Source organism: Photinus pyralis, unplaced genomic scaffold (assembly GCF_008802855.1).
Source record: "Photinus pyralis isolate 1611_PpyrPB1 unplaced genomic scaffold, Ppyr1.3 Ppyr1.4_LG6, whole genome shotgun sequence".
In the NCBI taxonomy this organism is placed as follows: domain Eukaryota; kingdom Metazoa; phylum Arthropoda; class Insecta; order Coleoptera; family Lampyridae; genus Photinus; species Photinus pyralis.
The window spans coordinates 14,981,919-15,000,823 of NW_022170663.1; the positions used below are offsets into that span (position 1 = coordinate 14,981,919).

Sequence of the window (18,905 nt, forward strand, 5' to 3'; positions counted from 1 at the left end):
AACTCCCGAATTGAAATTCTTCAACCATTGATACCTTACGGGGCACTTTCGATGACATATTGTTCTCGAACTTCCAATTCTTAAATATTTTTAAGTTATCTATACGCTTTATTGCATGTCTCTTTATTCGCACGTTTACCTGTGGCAAAACAGAGAATCCACCTTGACTCTCTATATTTTGAATGCATATTTCAAAGCAAACATTTCAATATATACATTCTTTTATTCTGTCAAGATATATTCTATCCATTTTAAGGAAACGTCTAACAAAAGAAACAAAGAAACTTTCCGTCCATCAAATCATTTGGTATTAATGTTGACTCGGAGCAGAAAAGACGTATACGTTACATAATGCCTTTATTGTGGCATCTAAACGTTCAAAATGAGTTGCAACTTCGGTTCAATACCTTCCGTGACTTGAGCATTTTCACTTAATTATATGTTTACGCCGTTTATCATTACGTTATTGTGCAGGGCAGATGACTTCACGAATTTCGAACATCCGCCGGTTACACGAATTAATTAAAATTATAGTACGTCTGAGACCGTGCTTTTTTTGTAAGATATGTTCAAGTATTGCACTTGGATCTTATTTAACTATCGCCTGGAAACCCTTTTAAACTGAAATAAATTTCGGTTGCCTTAAAGTACACTATTGGGAGTTTCTTTAATCCAAACCTTAACTAAGTAGCTCAGCAAACGTATTAGTTATGCACATACAAATTTGCAAACTAATTTAGCACCTTTGGCTTATAAGAAACTTAGTCTGTGTTAAGTACCTGCTGGGTTAAGAACGAGACCGCGACCTAAGTCCTTTATCGTAGCATAATTTTTTCGTCAGTTTTTCGTTTTTTTTTTTATTAAGTTATACGGAAATGTAAGCTCGGAAACGTAAGCTTTTAAAACAGTGTAGCGAATAGATTTATTTGAAAGCATTAAGTAGGTATTTCGGGGTCATGAGTTTATTTATGGCAATGAGGGATAACTCGCACAAACATAGTCTAGTGAGTTATGGTGCACCTGGTTTAATCCCTGATATCATCTCTGTTCTAGTAAGAGACGCCTGTGGGTAGACAACTAACATAGCTTTAAACAAGGGATGGTAAAACTTTCGATTTCTGTGTGGGAAGCACCTGATGCACACAAGTTAAACTTTTTGAGTTTTATTAACAGTCGCAGGTTATCAAAATTTATTAAAGTCCAATTTGTTTCTTGTCAACACTGGATTTTACACTAAAAAATAAAGTCCATTTGTAGTTATTTATCATGGACAGTTTTTGTAGAAAATAGAACAAAACGAAAAGTTCTGCAGCTATTCATTTAACTAGTAGCATAGAGGAAATACAAGTAGTTAGATTTGATTTGGGTAGAAAGAAAATGCTGTTATGCTATAAAATAACACGGTGTAAAACAAGAAAGGTGTATGGACTCTAAAGACAAGGTGAAACCATTTTATGGTTGATGCAATATACAGGATGCGTTTTCTAAAGTGTTACAAGACGATATTTCGAGTTTTCTAATTTTTTCTTTTCTTAAATTTAGGGGTGGAATAGTAACTTTGAACATTTTAAATGAAATCATGCACTTTTGTCTTTAAAATTCGAATCTACCTACATCAAAAACCCAGTATGTGCTAGTATTTTTAGCGTATTTTTGGACAAAAACACACTATTATATTCGTTATGGCTGGCTGGCTGTCTGATGTAGTGTAGATGTGCAGGCTCTAGTCTATTTTGAGTTAGATTACTTGTGAGATCGATAATTTAAGAAATTAATTTCGATATGGTTTTTGTAGGTGCTATAATTTTACCTTTAGATAGCGCTACCAGTATAACAACTTAATTATTAGTGCATTTTTTTAAAGAAATAGTTAGACTTCAAAACGCTGTTATATTCGTTATGGCTGGCTGGCTGGCTGACCGGCTGAGATCTCAGTAATTACAATTACTAAAGACTTTAAATTTTCATTCGTAAACAGGCACGCGACAAACAAACAAACTATCCCAGAATTACCTACTACTAAATTAAATTAACCTTGAAAAAACTCAATGTTTATCAAACAACACAAAGATAAATATTACAATTTTTACATTATAGAAGTATATAGAACTATATGCGTGTGTGTAGAGCTCCCTGGTCACCTCCATTATACAGGTCCCATTTTTTATGGTATGGAGTTGGTTGGTACATGGTGTACAGACAGTTATTGCCCCTGTCCGAAGATGCCTTTAAACGGAAAATTAAAAAATTATTAATCAGAGATCGAAATTTAACATAATTTAACATTATTCTATTATTGTTTTGTTTTTTTTTCTTTCCTTTGTTGGTAGGTAGTTACTTAGTAGATTTGTGCTTGTTTTCAATCAAAATTGAACTCTACTAATTGTTTTATTTCGTAGAATCTATGTGTACAAATATATTCTTTATGTGTCTAGGGGTACAGGGGGAAGAACAGGTAACCTACTGGTTTATCTGACCCTGAACCTATTGGTTATGGCGTAGGAACCATTTTTTTTTTCCTAATCAATAAAATCCATTATTATTATTATATTTAATATTTTTTTTTTTTTTTAGGTATGGCTTCGACTACTTGGGTCTTCTCGCCATTCATACACATACCTTCCAAGTAAAAAGTAAGTATTTTAGAACTTTATATTTTTATACATTGCTGTATATCCCTATTGCTTTCAGGAACTTTAGCACATTCTTCAAGTTTGGTATTTCGTTAAGGTTGCTTCTAACATCTTCCTTTAGGTTAAACCTATCACGCTGATTTACATACTTAACACAATCACAGCTTACATGCTTCACAGAGAGATCAACATTACACGCATTGCATCGCGGCCTGGGATCACCCGTCAAAAGATATTGGTGCGTGACATTTGTGTGGCCTATTCTTAACCGATGTATCTTTATTTGTTCATCTCTACGAAAATCTTTCAGGTATAGTTTTTCCTTCACCGATAGTTTAACATGTGATAGGGATGTACTTTGTCTTTCCCATTTACCTTGCCAGATTTCTATTATTTTTTGTTTAAGGTGACATTGTACGTCCGTCATTTTGACATGCTCCTCATCAATTCGTGGACCTGTTATTGCAATTTTCGCTGCTCTATCAACCATTTCATTTCCATTAATGCCAGAATGTCCAGGTACCCAAACAAAAACAGGTCTGGCATTATGCTCACTCAGGTCCACCAAACAACCTTGGCATAAACGAACCAGAGGATCTCTCGTGTATATATCTTTTACAGCATTTATGGCATTTAAGGAGTCGCTAACAATCAAATATGTTTTATTTGTAGGTTCTACGGGAATGTGTACCAGAGCCTTCCATAATGCAAACTGTTCCGCAGTATACACCGAGGTTATAGGGTTTTATTTGTGTAGTTGTTAGCGATCTTCTCAAATAGACGTAAGTATTGTGGCTTTGTTGCTAAATTTCTGTTTAGATTCTTAAGGTCTAATTTTACTTTAATTTTAGGTATCAACCACGGGTAGCAATTGTACTGGTTTTTCTGCACTAGGTGAGGTATTGTTTCGTGTAGTTCCCCCAGGAGCTCTTTAAACCGTATCCCGAGCGGTCGTGGGATAGTTGGCCTGGCGTCAAAAACATTTCCGTCTGGAAATAGGAAAACATTGTTCGGGTGAGTGGGATCTGATTTTATTTAAACCATATAATTGATCATCAGCTGTTGTCTTCGCGTATCCAATGGAGGCAAGTTCGATTCACAATAAAGACTGTGTATAGGAGTGGTAGGAAACGCGCCTAAACAATACTTTATTCCAGTATTATGCACCCTATCTAATAGTAATAGCGACGATTTACGGGCTGATGCATATACAATCGCTCCATAGTCGATTTGCGACATAACTAAGGCCCGGTATACGTTTATTAGCATTTGCACCTCAGCACCCCATTTGGTACGCGATAATACCTTGATGATATTCATGGTTTTCATACATTTTGTTTTCAGGTGTTCAATATGCGCGTTCCACGTTAGTTTGCTATCAAACGTCAATCCCAGAAATTTTGTCGCTGTCACACACGCAACTGGTCTATTTCCGATATAGAGTGACGGATCATAATGTGGTCTGCGCAATTTACAAAAATGAACGCATTTAGTTTTTTCCCTGGAAAATTGGTATCCGATTTCACTTCCATTGCGCACAATGTTGTTGATCGCATTTTGCAGTTTAACGTTTATCTGGCCTACAGTGGCCCCGGAGCAATATATCGCCAAGTCATCAACATATAGAGCCCGAGAAACACCAGGCTCCACTCCGTACGCAATCTCGTTAATTGCAATCAAAAACAGTGTACAGCTCAGCGTGGAGCCTTGCGGTACACCGTTTTCCAGTCGTTGAACTTTTGACAAAGTGTTTCCTATCCGCACCCGGAAATATCTATCGGTCATAAACGATTTAATAAATTTAGGTAAGTTACCCCTCGCACCGTATTTGTGCAATTTATTTAATATTCCATGCCTCCAGGTCATATCGTAGGCTCCCTTTATATCAAAAAATACCGCTACGAGGTGTTGTCGTTTCCTGTGAGCTTCCCTTATCGAGTTCTCTAATTCGACTAGATGGTCTATTGTCGATCGGCCTTTTCTAAAACCTGCTTGGTAAGGCGCTATCAAGTTGTTCTTCTCAAGGTAAAATTGAAGCCTTTTGTTTACGATTTTTTCCAAAAGTTTACCTAAGCAGCAAGTCAAACTTATTGGTCGATAACTTGCGGCGTGTAATGGATTCTTTCCGGGTTTATGTATTGGAATTATAGTAGCCATCTTCCATTGTTCCGGATATACGCTGTGGCGCCATACGTCATTAAATAGCTCTAGTATAGATGACCTTATTTGAGTTGTGAGATGGACTAACATTTCGTTACTTACTTCATCAGGACCTGGAGCAGTGTTCTTAAGTTCTCCAATGGCTGAGTTTAACTCATCCATGGTAAAAGGAACATTATACTCGAGATCATGATCCGTATCAAAGTCGAGAAGCACTTCACGTTCCGTTTTGTGTAGTGCAAATTGCAGGCTATAATTATCGTTGCTACTTGTGCTAGCAAAATGGCACGCAAGTAGGTCAGAAATCTCAGTTTCATCGTCAAGAACATCGCCGTTTTCTCTTTTAAGAAAACTTATTTGCTGATAACCAGCACCTCCCGATATAGCTTTTATCTTGCGCCACACCTGCTGTGTATCTTGTGCTGATGTTATTGTTGATGTGTACTGATTCCAGCTATTTCTTTTGCTCTCCAACACAATACGTCTGCTCACTGCTCTGGCTCTTTTAAACTCGATATGATTAGCGATAGACGGTTCCCTCTGGTAGCGTCTGAAAGCCACTTTTTTATTTTTTATTGCATTTTTTACTTCGGGACTCCACCATGGTAATGGTCGTTTAATCTGTTTATCACCTGTTTTGGGAATGCTAACTTCGGCTGCTTGTTTTATACATGTTGTTATTGTCTCGACGTTTACAGGATCGGGTGCAACAAGACGACTGGAGAATAGGTTCCAGTTTGCCCTACTCATTATCCATTTCTTATATGTAGTCTTTTCCATTTCCGGAACATCCGTTTGAATTAGAATCGGGAAATGGTCGCTATTATGTAGATCGCTTATTACCTCCCACTTGAGATGAGGACTTAGACTGGTAGTGACTAGAGTAAGGTCAATCGCCGAAAAGTTATTTGACCTAGCAATGTGATGTGTAGGTGACCCAGTGTTGAGTATAATCACATCATTTCTAGTTATCCAACCTTCCAGAATTCGCCCTTTACTACTCGTATATTCGGATCCCCACATCGGGTTATGGGCATTGAAGTCTCCCGTAATCATAAAAGGTTTTGGTAGTTGATTCACTAGCTGGTTGAATTCTTCAATTGTCCAATTAGCATCCGGTAGATAAACATTACAAATAGTTATTCGCCATGGTAGAATTAACTTTACAGCAACAGCCTGAAGACTTGTATTAAGTTGAACATTTTCATATATAACATTGTTGCGCAAGACTATTAACACTCCCCCACTACTTCTTTGTTCATTAATACCATCTCGCCGTTCTACTTTGAAACCATTCAACGTATAGGGCTGATTGTGACCGAGATGGGTTTCTTGAACGCAAAAACACATCGGGTTATGTTCGTGCAATAGCATTTTGAGATCACTGTAGCGAGTTATTATACCTCTGCAGTTCCATTGTATGATTTTGTTATTATCCATTGTTAAGATAGTTTATATAACAAAAATATCACAGATGTTAATAATAATCACTAAAATGCTCACAAACACATAAAATAATTTTTTTTTTTTTATCACAGATTTTTATATCACAGTCACTGTACAATTTAGATTATCACGAATTGATTTATTTTACGATATCACAGTTTGAATCACTACTTATTTCCGTTTCGTTAGTCACCGATTGCTTACTGGCTTCCGGTTGACTACTGACTACCAACTGGCTATTGGCCTTCCTTGGTCGGCCCTTTTGCCACCCTTTTTTCTTCTTTGGGTTTTTAGCATTTTCTAAAGTCTTATATAGTAAATATTGAATGTGTACAAATATTTTATATATGAAAGTTGTTTAACATTTGATTTCCCATAAGGCAGCATCCAGTTATTTTTATTTCAGAAAACAAATGAGTAATGAATAACAATTGATTTTTTTTAAATGGTAGTGCACCTTTTCATTAGGCTCATCTCATTTGATAGAGATTTTTTTTCTCTTTTATTATTATTATTATTATTATTATCCCTCTCTTGTTTTGGGCCCTCAACAGGCATGCGCCCAATTACAGAGTGACCCGTATAATGCTATTTAGAGGTGCCTCTGCAGAAGGTCTTAAAGTTGGTCTATACTACTCCGGTATTTACCTTACGAATTAGGAAAACTGCAGGAAAACCTAATTCGGAGTAGCCGGTAGAATGCTCGGAACTGGTCTAAGGTAATTTCCATCTCCGCCACAGATGAAAAATTCACCTCACCCAGGTTCGAACACTCGACCTCCGGATTTATAACCCAATGCTCTACCACTGAGCCATAAATCCGATGATGTAACATGTTAGTATCTTGGTTAGTACCCTAATATAAGAAAATTTTTCAAAAAAACTTATTATAATTACATCAATAACATTAATCTAGACAAATTACATTTTGATCGCTCATAATAAGGCAGCATTCAGTTGTTATTATTTCAGAAACCAAATGAGTAACAATTGAATTTTTTTAAATAGCAGTGCACCTTTTCATTGGACTCTTTTCGACGATGTAACATGTTAGTACCCTAATACAAGAACATTAAAAAAAAAAGTATTATAATCACATTAATAACATTATTCTAGATATCCTACATCAACATAAAACAAATGATATTTACCGAGATTTATACTATTTCCATACATAATGTATAATGTGTTTCAACAGCAAGGCTGTCCCGTATCACTGACATCCTCCAACCATTGTCTTCAACATATAAACAATTAATTTTCTAATTCAAATGTGTCTGTACTACTCGTATAATATATTGTTGGGTAAAGTTATGTAATATCATTGAATAATAAATCTGAAACCATTGAATAATAACTCTGAATTATTATTCAATGTTAATATGGACGATCGATGGTTAATTTTTCTTATAGTAGCCGCATTCTAATTTGGTCATTTTCTTGAAAAAAAGAAAAGATAAGGGACAATTCTTAAAATTGTATTAAAGGGACTGCAAATTTCATGTTTTCGTCTAAAGATAGATTAAAAATATCTAAGAGTAACGGTGAAAACCGCAAGTCGCTACCCCGTTTCGTTATTAAATGGCAAGGTGTCGAATGTAAAAAACGGTCGTTGTGACGTCATCCCGACAAATGGGTCGGTGGCGCGCTATAGCAATATATGAATTCGATGACGTTTGACGTGTTAATTTGAGACTAGTAGTCAGTGATCTGCATTATTTTCAAAAATGCTTAACTTTGTGTTTTCCGCTGCAACAATAATTTGAAAAATGCCAATGTTACATTGCAAATTTTCCCCGAGAAAAGAAGGAGCCGTGTCGAAATAACGTCTGGAAAAGTAGAAAAAACCGCTGAATCATAATATAGTCACGTCGTTTGCAGTGTCCACTTTAAAGATGATAATTTTTTTTGGAAGATACAAGAAGAAAAGGACCCTGTGCCTCAGCATAAAGTTTTGAGAAGCTTGACAATACTGCAATCCCTTCTTTACATCTCACAGGAAACAAAGGTCCTAATAAAGCTATAAAATAAAATGATTGCTTATTGTGGGTAAACGATCAACTTCGTAGTGGAGAAACCGCAGTTCAACATCAAACATATGCCACAATCAAACAGAAGAACTGAATCAAATGGAACCAATACAGCTTACTGAAAGCATAGGTATCCAATCTGAGCTGGGTACAGAAATTTATTACAAATATTCAAATTTATCTGAGGATATATGTTCGGATGATACTTCAGTAAGGTTTTCTTGATTTTTTCAAAGGAAAGCGAACTAGAATATGAAAGAACTGACGCGTTTGGACTGCTTGGATCCGTGCCGCCGCACCCATGATGTCGGGATGACGTCACATGTTCTGTCTTTCAAACTTTCATCGTTAATAATTTGAAAACTACTCATCGTAGAAAACTCCGGTTTGAAATTTTGTTCTTAGATTTTCTTCTACAATTTTTTCAAAGGATTGAAAGCGAACACTCTGTAGTTTAATCTGGGTAGGATATTCTGACGAAAATACATAACGTAATAAAAAATTTTGCAAATAATTGAAATTGGTTTGATTGAAAACGGTCATCTTTTAGGAGGACTGAAAAATAAAATAATAAAATCTTTGATAAACGTCTGTAACCGATAACAAATAGAAACGGCGCAAAACATTAAATCTGAATCGACAGTCAGCACATCGGAATTATTAACAAAATGATAATGAATGTAACTTCAGGCATCAATTCCACTGAATTATTTTCATTCATAACTTTTAAATAATTAAAAGTTTACTACACTAATAATAATTCCAACCAGTAAAACAATTTTCCTTAATCCTTCGAGATCTGCAATGAAAACCCGTTCATTGTTTTACACCTTTATAATTATGCCCTACCGATGCGTCTCCCTTTAAGTTATATCGAAAAATATGTATAAGAGAACGTATTAATATGCATAACATGCATACAGGTGGTCTATATGCAATTGAATTGTAAAGTCGACGGTATTTTACTGTAGTTTAGCGGATTTAATTGTAAGAATGATTTATAGTCAGACTGTGACATCCCCATCGCCGTTCCATTGTGAACCAGCGGTAGATTCATGAATTACACCCCTATTCTCCACAACCGTGTAATGGTATATATGGTATATAAAGGTTCTAGCGGCAGGGTTGAGGTTATTTATTGTATTTATTATTATAATATCTGTATAATAACCTAAAACGCAAGAAATATTGCCGCGCCTGAGCGCGCGCGTGCAGTAGCTGTCATTTATTATTTTCGATTATCTTTTACGATTACGACAACCTTTCCTATTTTGATTTCTTTTTCCTTGTTTCGTCTGCTGTGTCTGAGCAGATGTTTCTCTAATTAAATATGGGTTATAAATGGCGGCCGACGTCTTCTTTCTCTTGTGTACAAGCATTAGCGTTTATCACTCGGTATTAAGCTAATCCTTATAAATTAGAAAAACATGTGTAAATATTGTGGGGATTAAATAATGATTACACATTCTGTGACATTCCAACACATGCCCGAATAGATAACTGGTTATATTTCTCACGGATTTGTACAGTATTCTGAAAAAAAATTTTAAGGGTTATGCGCACCGGTTTGCCTTTAGTCGCTTTAATTATAAAATGTGTCATCGTCGAGCACGTAGCAATGACATACCCTTTTCCCTTGTCATACTTATCAGAGCTATACTATGACTTCGTGGAAGTATTTTGACTCTAGGGGTAGGCGTGGAAGTGAAAAGAGCAATGAAATTTTTACATAGAAGATTTTAAGCAAACACGGATACCACTTAGGTACAAATAATAACAAGTTAAAAGTCATTATGCAAACATATATGACGAGAGAGTATTTTCCTCCTAATAATATTAATGTTAGGTATCTCTTTCAAATGAGCCGCCTATCGTCGAAGTCTATACAGTTTAATGAAAAATAGTGGAGCGTATAGAAAAAGAAACAAATTTTGAAATGAGCATTAGTTTTACTTTTATTGGAAGTGTCTACATAATATGAAACTTTTTTTAATGCTTTCGTAAATAGCATTGAACATTGTCTAGATTAGAAATTTGATTGAATACCTTCATAAATAAAAAATACAGCATGCGTAGACGGTAATTTTGAAACCGGTATTAGTTTCAGTTTAATTCAAAGTGCCTACATGTGATATTTCATTTAACTGCTTTAATAAATAAGAAAGTTGCCATTGCGCATGCGCAAAACCAAATTTTAAAATTGGTGTTATATTTGCTTGTAGTGCAAGTGCGTATGTATTAAATTTCATTTAAATGTTTCCGTAAATAAGAAAGTTGGCATTGCGCATGCCCAAAACCTAATGTTGCAACTGGTGGTAGGTTTGTCTTTATTCCAAATGGCTATGTATAACATTTCATTTAAATGCTTTCATAAATAAGAAAGTTGGCATTGCGCATGCGCAAAACATTTTCAAAATGTCGTTAATTTTACTTATATTCGTTGTTGAGTTGTAATTTTATATGCATATTTTGTAACTAGGTATTAAGTATTTAGGGATAAATCACTTTGTTAGTCACGTAAGGAGTAGATGAAACGTCATGTTATCTTAGCACCTTCCGCGAATTCTGTCAGACAATCTCAATAGTTTCAGGAATGGCCTTTCTGAGAAGGTTCTCAGTAGGGATTTCAGTTTACTCAGTTCTTCAGAATTCAGTAATCCTGATGGACTTATTCAATAAGAAAGAACCCATTAACTTTAAGTCATTTTCTTTGTAGCACAGTTCGTAGTATTATTTATTGAGGTGCATATCAGTCACTTCAATTGTTAACAGTCTTTTTAAGCAAGTTTTGTCATATTAACGAGCAGTCGTGTTTCAACTCTAATGTAAGAAACTTCAATAAAGGTTAACCAGTTCATCAATTTGGTTTTAACTAACTTAAAAAATCTTAAGTTACAACGTTCGTAGTGTTTACGTATAAAGTTTCATTTAAATATCTTCATAAATAAAAAAGTTAGCATTGCACATGTGTTAAACCAAATTTTTAACACTGCGCATGCGCAAAACCAAAAAATATCAGTACACACGGAATCCATGTATATTTCTTGATATGTGAGTTTTCTTCCACGTATTTGATGGTGTACCCTCTACCTGACGAGAATGCTAGGACTGTAGAAAGCACCATCCGTCAGAATTACCTCACTGCTCAGGAATCATCTTACATATTCATCTACACCTCTGCAATCATGTCTTGGGTGCAATCGCCAGTATGTTTTAATTCGAATATAAGTCCAAATGAAGTGGGTTTTCAGCGAGCGATCGAGTACGGTCTTATTTACGAGCGCGTTCGCAGTTGGATTCATTTTTGAGAGTTGCCCAATTTCTTTGTAAATATTTCCAAGAGAATGGAATAATTTTGGTTATTATTATAGCGTCGTAGTTTGCCTCATCGTAGCCTACAACGTAGTTAATATTTGTATGAATAGTTGTCGTGTACATTAATTTGTTTTGAAGACCAAGGCCGCACTATATTTTACCTACGGAGGAATAGTAGTGTAGCCGATTTTTGCTAATAGTTATGATTTGTGCAAAAGGGCGTTTTTTAAGGCGCCTCCAGATCGTCTATTTCCAACCAACAATTCACTAGTAACGTTTTAGAAACTAAGTGTACGGCGACAAGTTGAATTTGTCGAAAATCTTTTCTGCTGTCCTCGTTTTGGAAATCATCTTGTCACAAATCGGCCATAACAACTAATTTTTAGCGCATTTTTGAAAAAAATACGCTATTATATTCGTTATGGCTGGCAAGCCGGCTGTCCGCGTGAGATCTCCACAACTACAATAGCTAGAGAATTCAAAATTTCACTAAAAGCTTTCTGCTATAGTGTAGATGTGCAGGCACTAGTTTATTTTAAGTTAGATTACTTGTGAGATCGATAATTGAAGAAAATAATTTCGATATGGGTTTCGGAGGTGCTATAATTTTACCGTTAGATAGCGCTACCAGTATAAAAACATTATTTACTTTCTGATTTGTTTTACAAAATGAAGACGTACCTACCGTCAATTGAAATTAAATAAAATTAATTATTTAACGCAGCCAAAATTACTCGTGAGGTCGATAATTTTAAACTTCGCTAATAAAATACTGACCTGCATTACCAAAAATGCGCTTTAATCATGCATATGCTGATTTACAGCTTGTTTAAATTAAAATTGCGAATGCGTTTAAAACAAGTTTAATAATTAACTAGAATAATTTGAGCGTTTTCTGTTTATGAAGCTAAGGTTACGTGGGGTGGAGAATTATAGAAACCCCACACATTGTACCATTTTCGTTTGGAAATTGCTATCCATATACACTATGTCCAAGACAAGGATATCTCTCATGGGGACTTCGGAAACCATAGAAGAGGCGGCGATGGTTAAATTAGAGAAAAAATGACCAGCTAAAGTGTTATTATCATAATTTAAAGAAAACTCCCATGTTTCCCAGAAGAATCGAAATTTGCTGATTTCTTTATTATCAGATACAACAGAAACTGCCTTATTGCCACCTTTTGAGCTCTACAAGATACCGTTGAGAGATTTTAAATACAATGTTTCGTTTCAGAGAAATCATCAACTTTATTCTTTTATATGGCCCGTAAAAAACATTCTGTATTGAGTGACATTTTTTATTACGAATACAACGATGTAGGGCACATACAAAAAAAAAGTGGAAACTGTTGATTTCAACATGATGGCGCACCCGTGCACAACGCCCTAATCGTGCAAGAATAGCATCGCAACAAATTTCCTGGAAAGTGGACAATACTCCTCATTCTCCTTCATCAAATTAGTCGTAATGTTGATCAACAAAAAATCCCGTTATCGGACGTCCATTGTAATACCTCATAGCTTTGGGGTCACTGTCTAGGGTTGCAATGCGGCGGCTTTGGGTGCGAATGACGTTTGCCACTTTTCCGCATTTATTTTGCTTGTCATGTGGGTTTGATGTTAACAGAAATTTTTCTTCCGGTTCGCTCTTGCCATTCGGCAATATTGGGAAACAAATAATACCCTATTTCCACAGTAGGGAGAATACCTCCTTCTCAAGCGTTTTGTCAGAAGTAAAAATTGTCCAGTTCAAGCATTGTACCGAAATGAACCCTCCTCATGAAGATCGTATAGTAAATACTTGATATCTTCTTCGAAGGATTCCATTGTTTTTTATTTCGACCACAAAGTTGTAGATAAAATTTCTTATTTTGGGATAACTGGCTTTTCCAGAATGGTTATTTATCAAATCATCGGATTTTAAATACGAAAAGGTAAAAAGTGGTTTGTGTTACTATTAGGAACATAGTAGAAAAAAGTTTCTTCACCAAACATTTTGTTAAGTATTCTTTGGGTACACACCTGCCGTGACATTCCATCGCTCTTTATATGCAAAACTGTTCCCAAACTCAAGTGCCTTCCCACGCCAACCGGTGCTGCTTACACTAGGGTTGACCCAGTGGCGTCTGGCACTGCATCCATGTTGGTGTCGCAACCTCTTCTTGTCTATCGGTAAGAATACTAGGATTCTGTAACCGGTCCGTGCATAATGAAGCAGGAGACCAAATTTCATTATCACAGTACAGCCGATTCTGATTGAAAGCCGTGACCAGAACGCCTCGCTATGGAATTGAAATAGCGTCGTAGTGTATTTAAATGTATGCTCATATCCACTCTAGTCAACTCACCCATCTACTTGCAATTTATATCAAATCGGCGTTAGTGGACACCGAGTGCCAGTAGAATTTAGACTGCCTTAAACTTCTTAACATATTAAGGTATTTCATTACGCAGTCGCTTTGTTTTTTTAGGAAATAGTTACAATTAATCAAGGTCTTAACTTGTTTACTGGAAGCGTAGCTGAGGCAGGAATTTCGATTCTGATTTGATGCATTGCGATTTGTTGTTACATTAAAATATCGATCACTTGATATGACAGTAGTTTGACAAATATCAATGCATACCAGTATGAATGTCTGGTAAGATGAGTTCTGCGACCTGACGATGACTGTCGTTAACCCATTTGCTTTCCAGGGTCCTTCCGCTTCAAACCCGTATAAGTATGAATATTTCCTATGAATGCGAAGTGTATTTCTGCGAATGACTGTCGTTAACCCATTTGCTTTCCAGGGTCCTTCCGCTTCAAACCCGTATAAGTATGTATACGGGTTATTTATGAAACTCGGTGATGATGCGATAACTGTAATAAAGGATAAGGAAGTTACTGAATGCAGTTCCAAAATTTCAGAATCTATGTAACATGACAATCAAACTTCATCAAAAGTAAAGGTAATATGGATTAGAGCCACTGTTGAGCACTATTGTCAACACAATAACGGCGAAGCGAAGTGGTATCATTAAGAATTACATTCATGATTCAAACGGTTTATATAAATTGTTGTGTAAAGCAACCCTGCACTAGCCACGTCTTTAGATCCACACTTAATTAACAATATACGCATGACCAGCAAATAATTCTTCGCTTGCCGATTTTCTCAGAAATGCAAATGGTGGTTTTTAAGAAAAATTTCTTGTTGACGATTTAAAAGCTGACAGTTCCTGAACAGAAAAAGACATTTTATTGTGAAACTGGGGCACTATTTGGACTTTTTAATTATATTCTCACTTGATTCACAATACGCCGAATTTATTATATTTGTTTCATCATTCGTGTTGCTGCAATGCTAAACGTTAAGGAAAGTAATTACTTTGCAAGCGCGACGATTTTAAAAGGACCTTTCAACCTGATTCATTTCGGGCTGCAGAACGGTAAATATTGAATTCCTGACATTCTGTGTTTATAATTTATACCTACTTAAAAATTGTTTTATGGGGGCGAGCTTTTGCATATTTTATCTAACGATTATTTAGGTTTTTGTCGGCGAAGGTACTTATCAGTTTCGCGTTTGATGCTGAAAGTTATTGTAAAGTTTAACACCAACAGCTGTCTCTAGGTATCTGTAGGTTGTTTATACACCGTTTCCGTAATTGGAAAAACAGGCATCAAGACTGTAGTGTAACTTTCCCACTTTGCATAAGGAGTATTCGAGTAGTGGTAAAGTTTAGTCATTAGCGTTTCTTCAAATAACAGTTTTCCTTTCATAGTTCTACAGCAACATTAGAGGTCTTTGGAGTCGTGGTAATAATTACAGAGCTTGAAGTAGACGTTCGCCAAATATTTATTACTCGCCATAAATAGTCACAAGTGGATTCTGTCACTGAAGTGAGAAAGTCATTATCCGAGGTGTACTACCTAATCTTACCCAAATTGTCAATACATGGCACATAAAAAACGAGTCATTTATTGGAAATGTAAGAGACCTTATAAACAACTGGCAAAAGTTATATAACGCTTTGTCCTTCCAAAAGTGTACTACTGTATTGTATGCGATGTCGTTAGTTTTCCTTTTTCAGATTGCGTTAGTGGCGGAAACAAGCATCCTCGTTCCAGTCACCTAATAACCAGTACTGCTATAAACTTGTCACGGTCTGCAACCCCAGTTTCTGGAGACATTCGAGCTTAAAGATGATATTTCACTACGAGCTTAGCGGATGCGATTTAACCATACGCTTGTGATTTCGGTACAGGGTAACATAAGCCGCACAAAGTTGCAAAACAAAAACACCGAAGTGTCCTTTTCTGGACGATTGACACACGCATAGTTGTCAACAACGAATTGCTGAAACTAAATCTATTAGTTAGAAAGATTCAAATCTTCAACTTCATATTGGATAGGACAATTGTAAATGTAGCAATTTAGGGCCATTAAGGGATTTCAACTCAATCCAAGTGAGCTGTGAAGGTAGACCCAAGTGGCTAGATTTACTGATTTATCGCTTTAGATAGCTTCATAGTAACGCAGAGGTCGAATTCGCGTTGTAACGTACTAGGACGTTTGTAATACATACTAACAATTCGGAAAGAGTATTAGCAATTGCGCCCTTTGCAATTGCAACGTTACACTTTGAAGCAGGTGTCACCCACGTCGATACTTTAAATTTTCGATAAGCTTGAAAACTTTATCAATTTTACTCATTCTGGCACAAGTATGATGTGCATACAAATTAGCGTATTATTGTGTTGCCGCAGTTCGCAAGAAAACATAAACTTGGTAGTACAGTGCCACGTTGCTGTGTTCCCAGCATTATCGTCGTAAACGGGGGTATTATGCAACATTTGCATCTATGTTTCGTAGAGCGAAAACAAGAGCAATCAAAGCAGATGAAGTAACACTGGCACGTCGTTAAAGGCGAATGGAATCGATTAATTAAAAAAATCAAAAAATCAAACTTCATTAAGCATTGCTCCTTTTTAAAGCGAACAGTAGTTTCTTTTGTAACTTATCAGTTTAACTTTCCATAAGAATAATAAATAGAGCAATTTTATACAAACACACCTTATACATAACAAAATTGAACTCATATAGGAAATACCTTTATTTTAAAAGATAAGACAATCCAAAAGAAATTTAAGATTCCTTTTGAATGAGTTCAAACATAATTCTTTTAGAAATGGATCTACAGTGTGGGCGTAAATTGTCATCGATAATACAAAATCGAAACAGTTCGATGTATCTGGGGTACCCCAAGGAACTTATGTTGGTCCTCCACTTTGTTTGACATTCATCAATGATAATATGATATCTCATCAATTCTATCGCCAGATCACTTCCTTTTTACTAAAGATCTAAAACTCGGAGGCCAATTGAGAACGTTCATGATGCTTCAACATGATCTGGTACAACTGGAAAAATTAGTAGCTGCAATAATGATCTGCAATTAAATCGATATCATCAAGTGTTAAGTTATTTGCCGTTGATAACAAATTACTATTTGTGTGGTGAACGACTGTTATCATAATACAATTCGGTTTCTTAAACCTCCTTTCTCTTCTGATTTGTGCTTGGGGATAGTTCCAAGGTGGAGAGTTCTCTTCGGCTGCATATTTACCAACAGGTTTCCTTTTATTATGTTTGCACGTTGAGCGTTGTCTTACGAGTATTGTGTTGGGAAACCCAAGGATACTATATAATATAATGATTGCTCGATCCCTATACTTGTAATGTTGCCCGAATTTAAGTCATATGTGACGTCACCAACGGACCTGGCTGTCAGAATTGACAGTTATAATTTGTTAAGTTGTCAACGTTTTTGCATTAGCGTTATAACTGTGTATATGTGTTCCCTATATTGCAACAAAAATGCATGAACGCCGGCGTGCAGTATTGGACTGTAATAACAATTTGGGGTAGTATTCACATTTTACACTCAACTGGCGCTCATTTTAGCCAGTGTCAAGAAGAACGTCGAGAAATCGTTATTTTAAGATGGACAAAGTTGAAATAAACTTATTTAGCTGCAATTTCCATGGATGATGAAGAGTAAAAAAACCAAAAACGCAGGATGAAATGGGTTCACGATATTTTGAAAACCGAAGGAGAATTTGTAGATGATGAATGACAAGTGTTTCTAATATAAATACCTACCTATAACATCCATTTGGACGTATTAGACCCCTTCTTAGCAGGCGTTTTTTGAAGCGGCTGGTAGCTTGACCCCTTCACACGGTGCGATTTGCAGCGCCACAAGTAGCACGAAGCGCTTTTCAGAAGCGCCTTCACGCAACAAAAGCGCACGTACCAAGAAGGTACGTCGTTTTTTAAAAAATGGTGTCTGGTTTGAGGAGAGTTGATTTACTTGTGCCTTAGTAAAGAGCGTAGGTACATATTTTTGTACTGATATTTTGTATATAAAGCTAAGTTTGTTATTACTGATATGTGGGGGTTGTAGTTCGACCGTTGAAGGAAGGCGAAGCTCTATTAGACTAAACATTTCATATTGTGTGGTAAAAACCATTGTAGCACGGTGTGGCAAACTCCAAAATTATAACAGAAATTGTACAGAAGAGACTTATAAATTTCAGTTCTTACTCATCTGACATTTCCGCATAACCGTATCTTTTTTTCGAAGAAAATTTCCACTCCTCGCAGCGTTTCAAAAACGCCTCGTGAGAAGGAGCTCTTAGAATCTTACATAATATAAAATACAAATGACAGTGGTGCACAAATCTAAAAATCAAAGCATGCAGTGCGTCTGGGTCCGCCAGTGACGTCACTACACGCGGCGAAAAAATTCAGTGATCGAGCAATCCTTATATTATATAGTATCCTTGGGGAAACCATTGTGCATTCTGTCCGGTAATTTTTATGCGATCATTGTTGAATTGGGGGGTTTTAATTGGGCGTTTAATTCGCTAAGAGTTTTGAGTCAAGCTTAATCAACACTTTGGAATATCGGGGAGTAAGTATCTATATAGTTGTGTGGATTCGTTATTTACTTTTGAAGAAAATTTTATTTGATATTCACGAAAATAAACCAATATTTCTTTCGTTAATTTGATTTCACTGTTATTTCCCTTGTATCTTCTCGGTTTATACAGGGAAAGTAAAGTATTTAAAGAAGTTGGGTGGCGCTCAACTCGATGGTAAGTGTAACGAGGTACCGACGATTATATACCCTCAACAAATCGATCGCTGTGGAAGATCTCAAGCGTTAAAGTTTTCCATCTCTGAGGTAGTTGGCCGTTTATGCGCTCAACCTAATCCTACCGTTACCTATACATCATCAAAATTCGCCGTATGTTCCAAAGTGCGTTTAT

General features: G+C 36.1%; 1 long non-coding RNA gene across 1 annotated transcript; it reads left to right on the forward strand.

The window, feature by feature from the left end:
- The first annotated feature begins 3,415 nt into the window (after positions 1-3,415).
- Positions 3,416-4,808, forward strand: LOC116174780. The gene is made up of 4 exons (XR_004146163.1): positions 3,416-3,647; positions 3,693-3,924; positions 3,978-4,145; positions 4,197-4,808. It is a non-coding gene; the product is annotated as an uncharacterized LOC116174780 (long non-coding RNA).
- Positions 4,809-18,905: the final 14,097 nt, after the last annotated feature.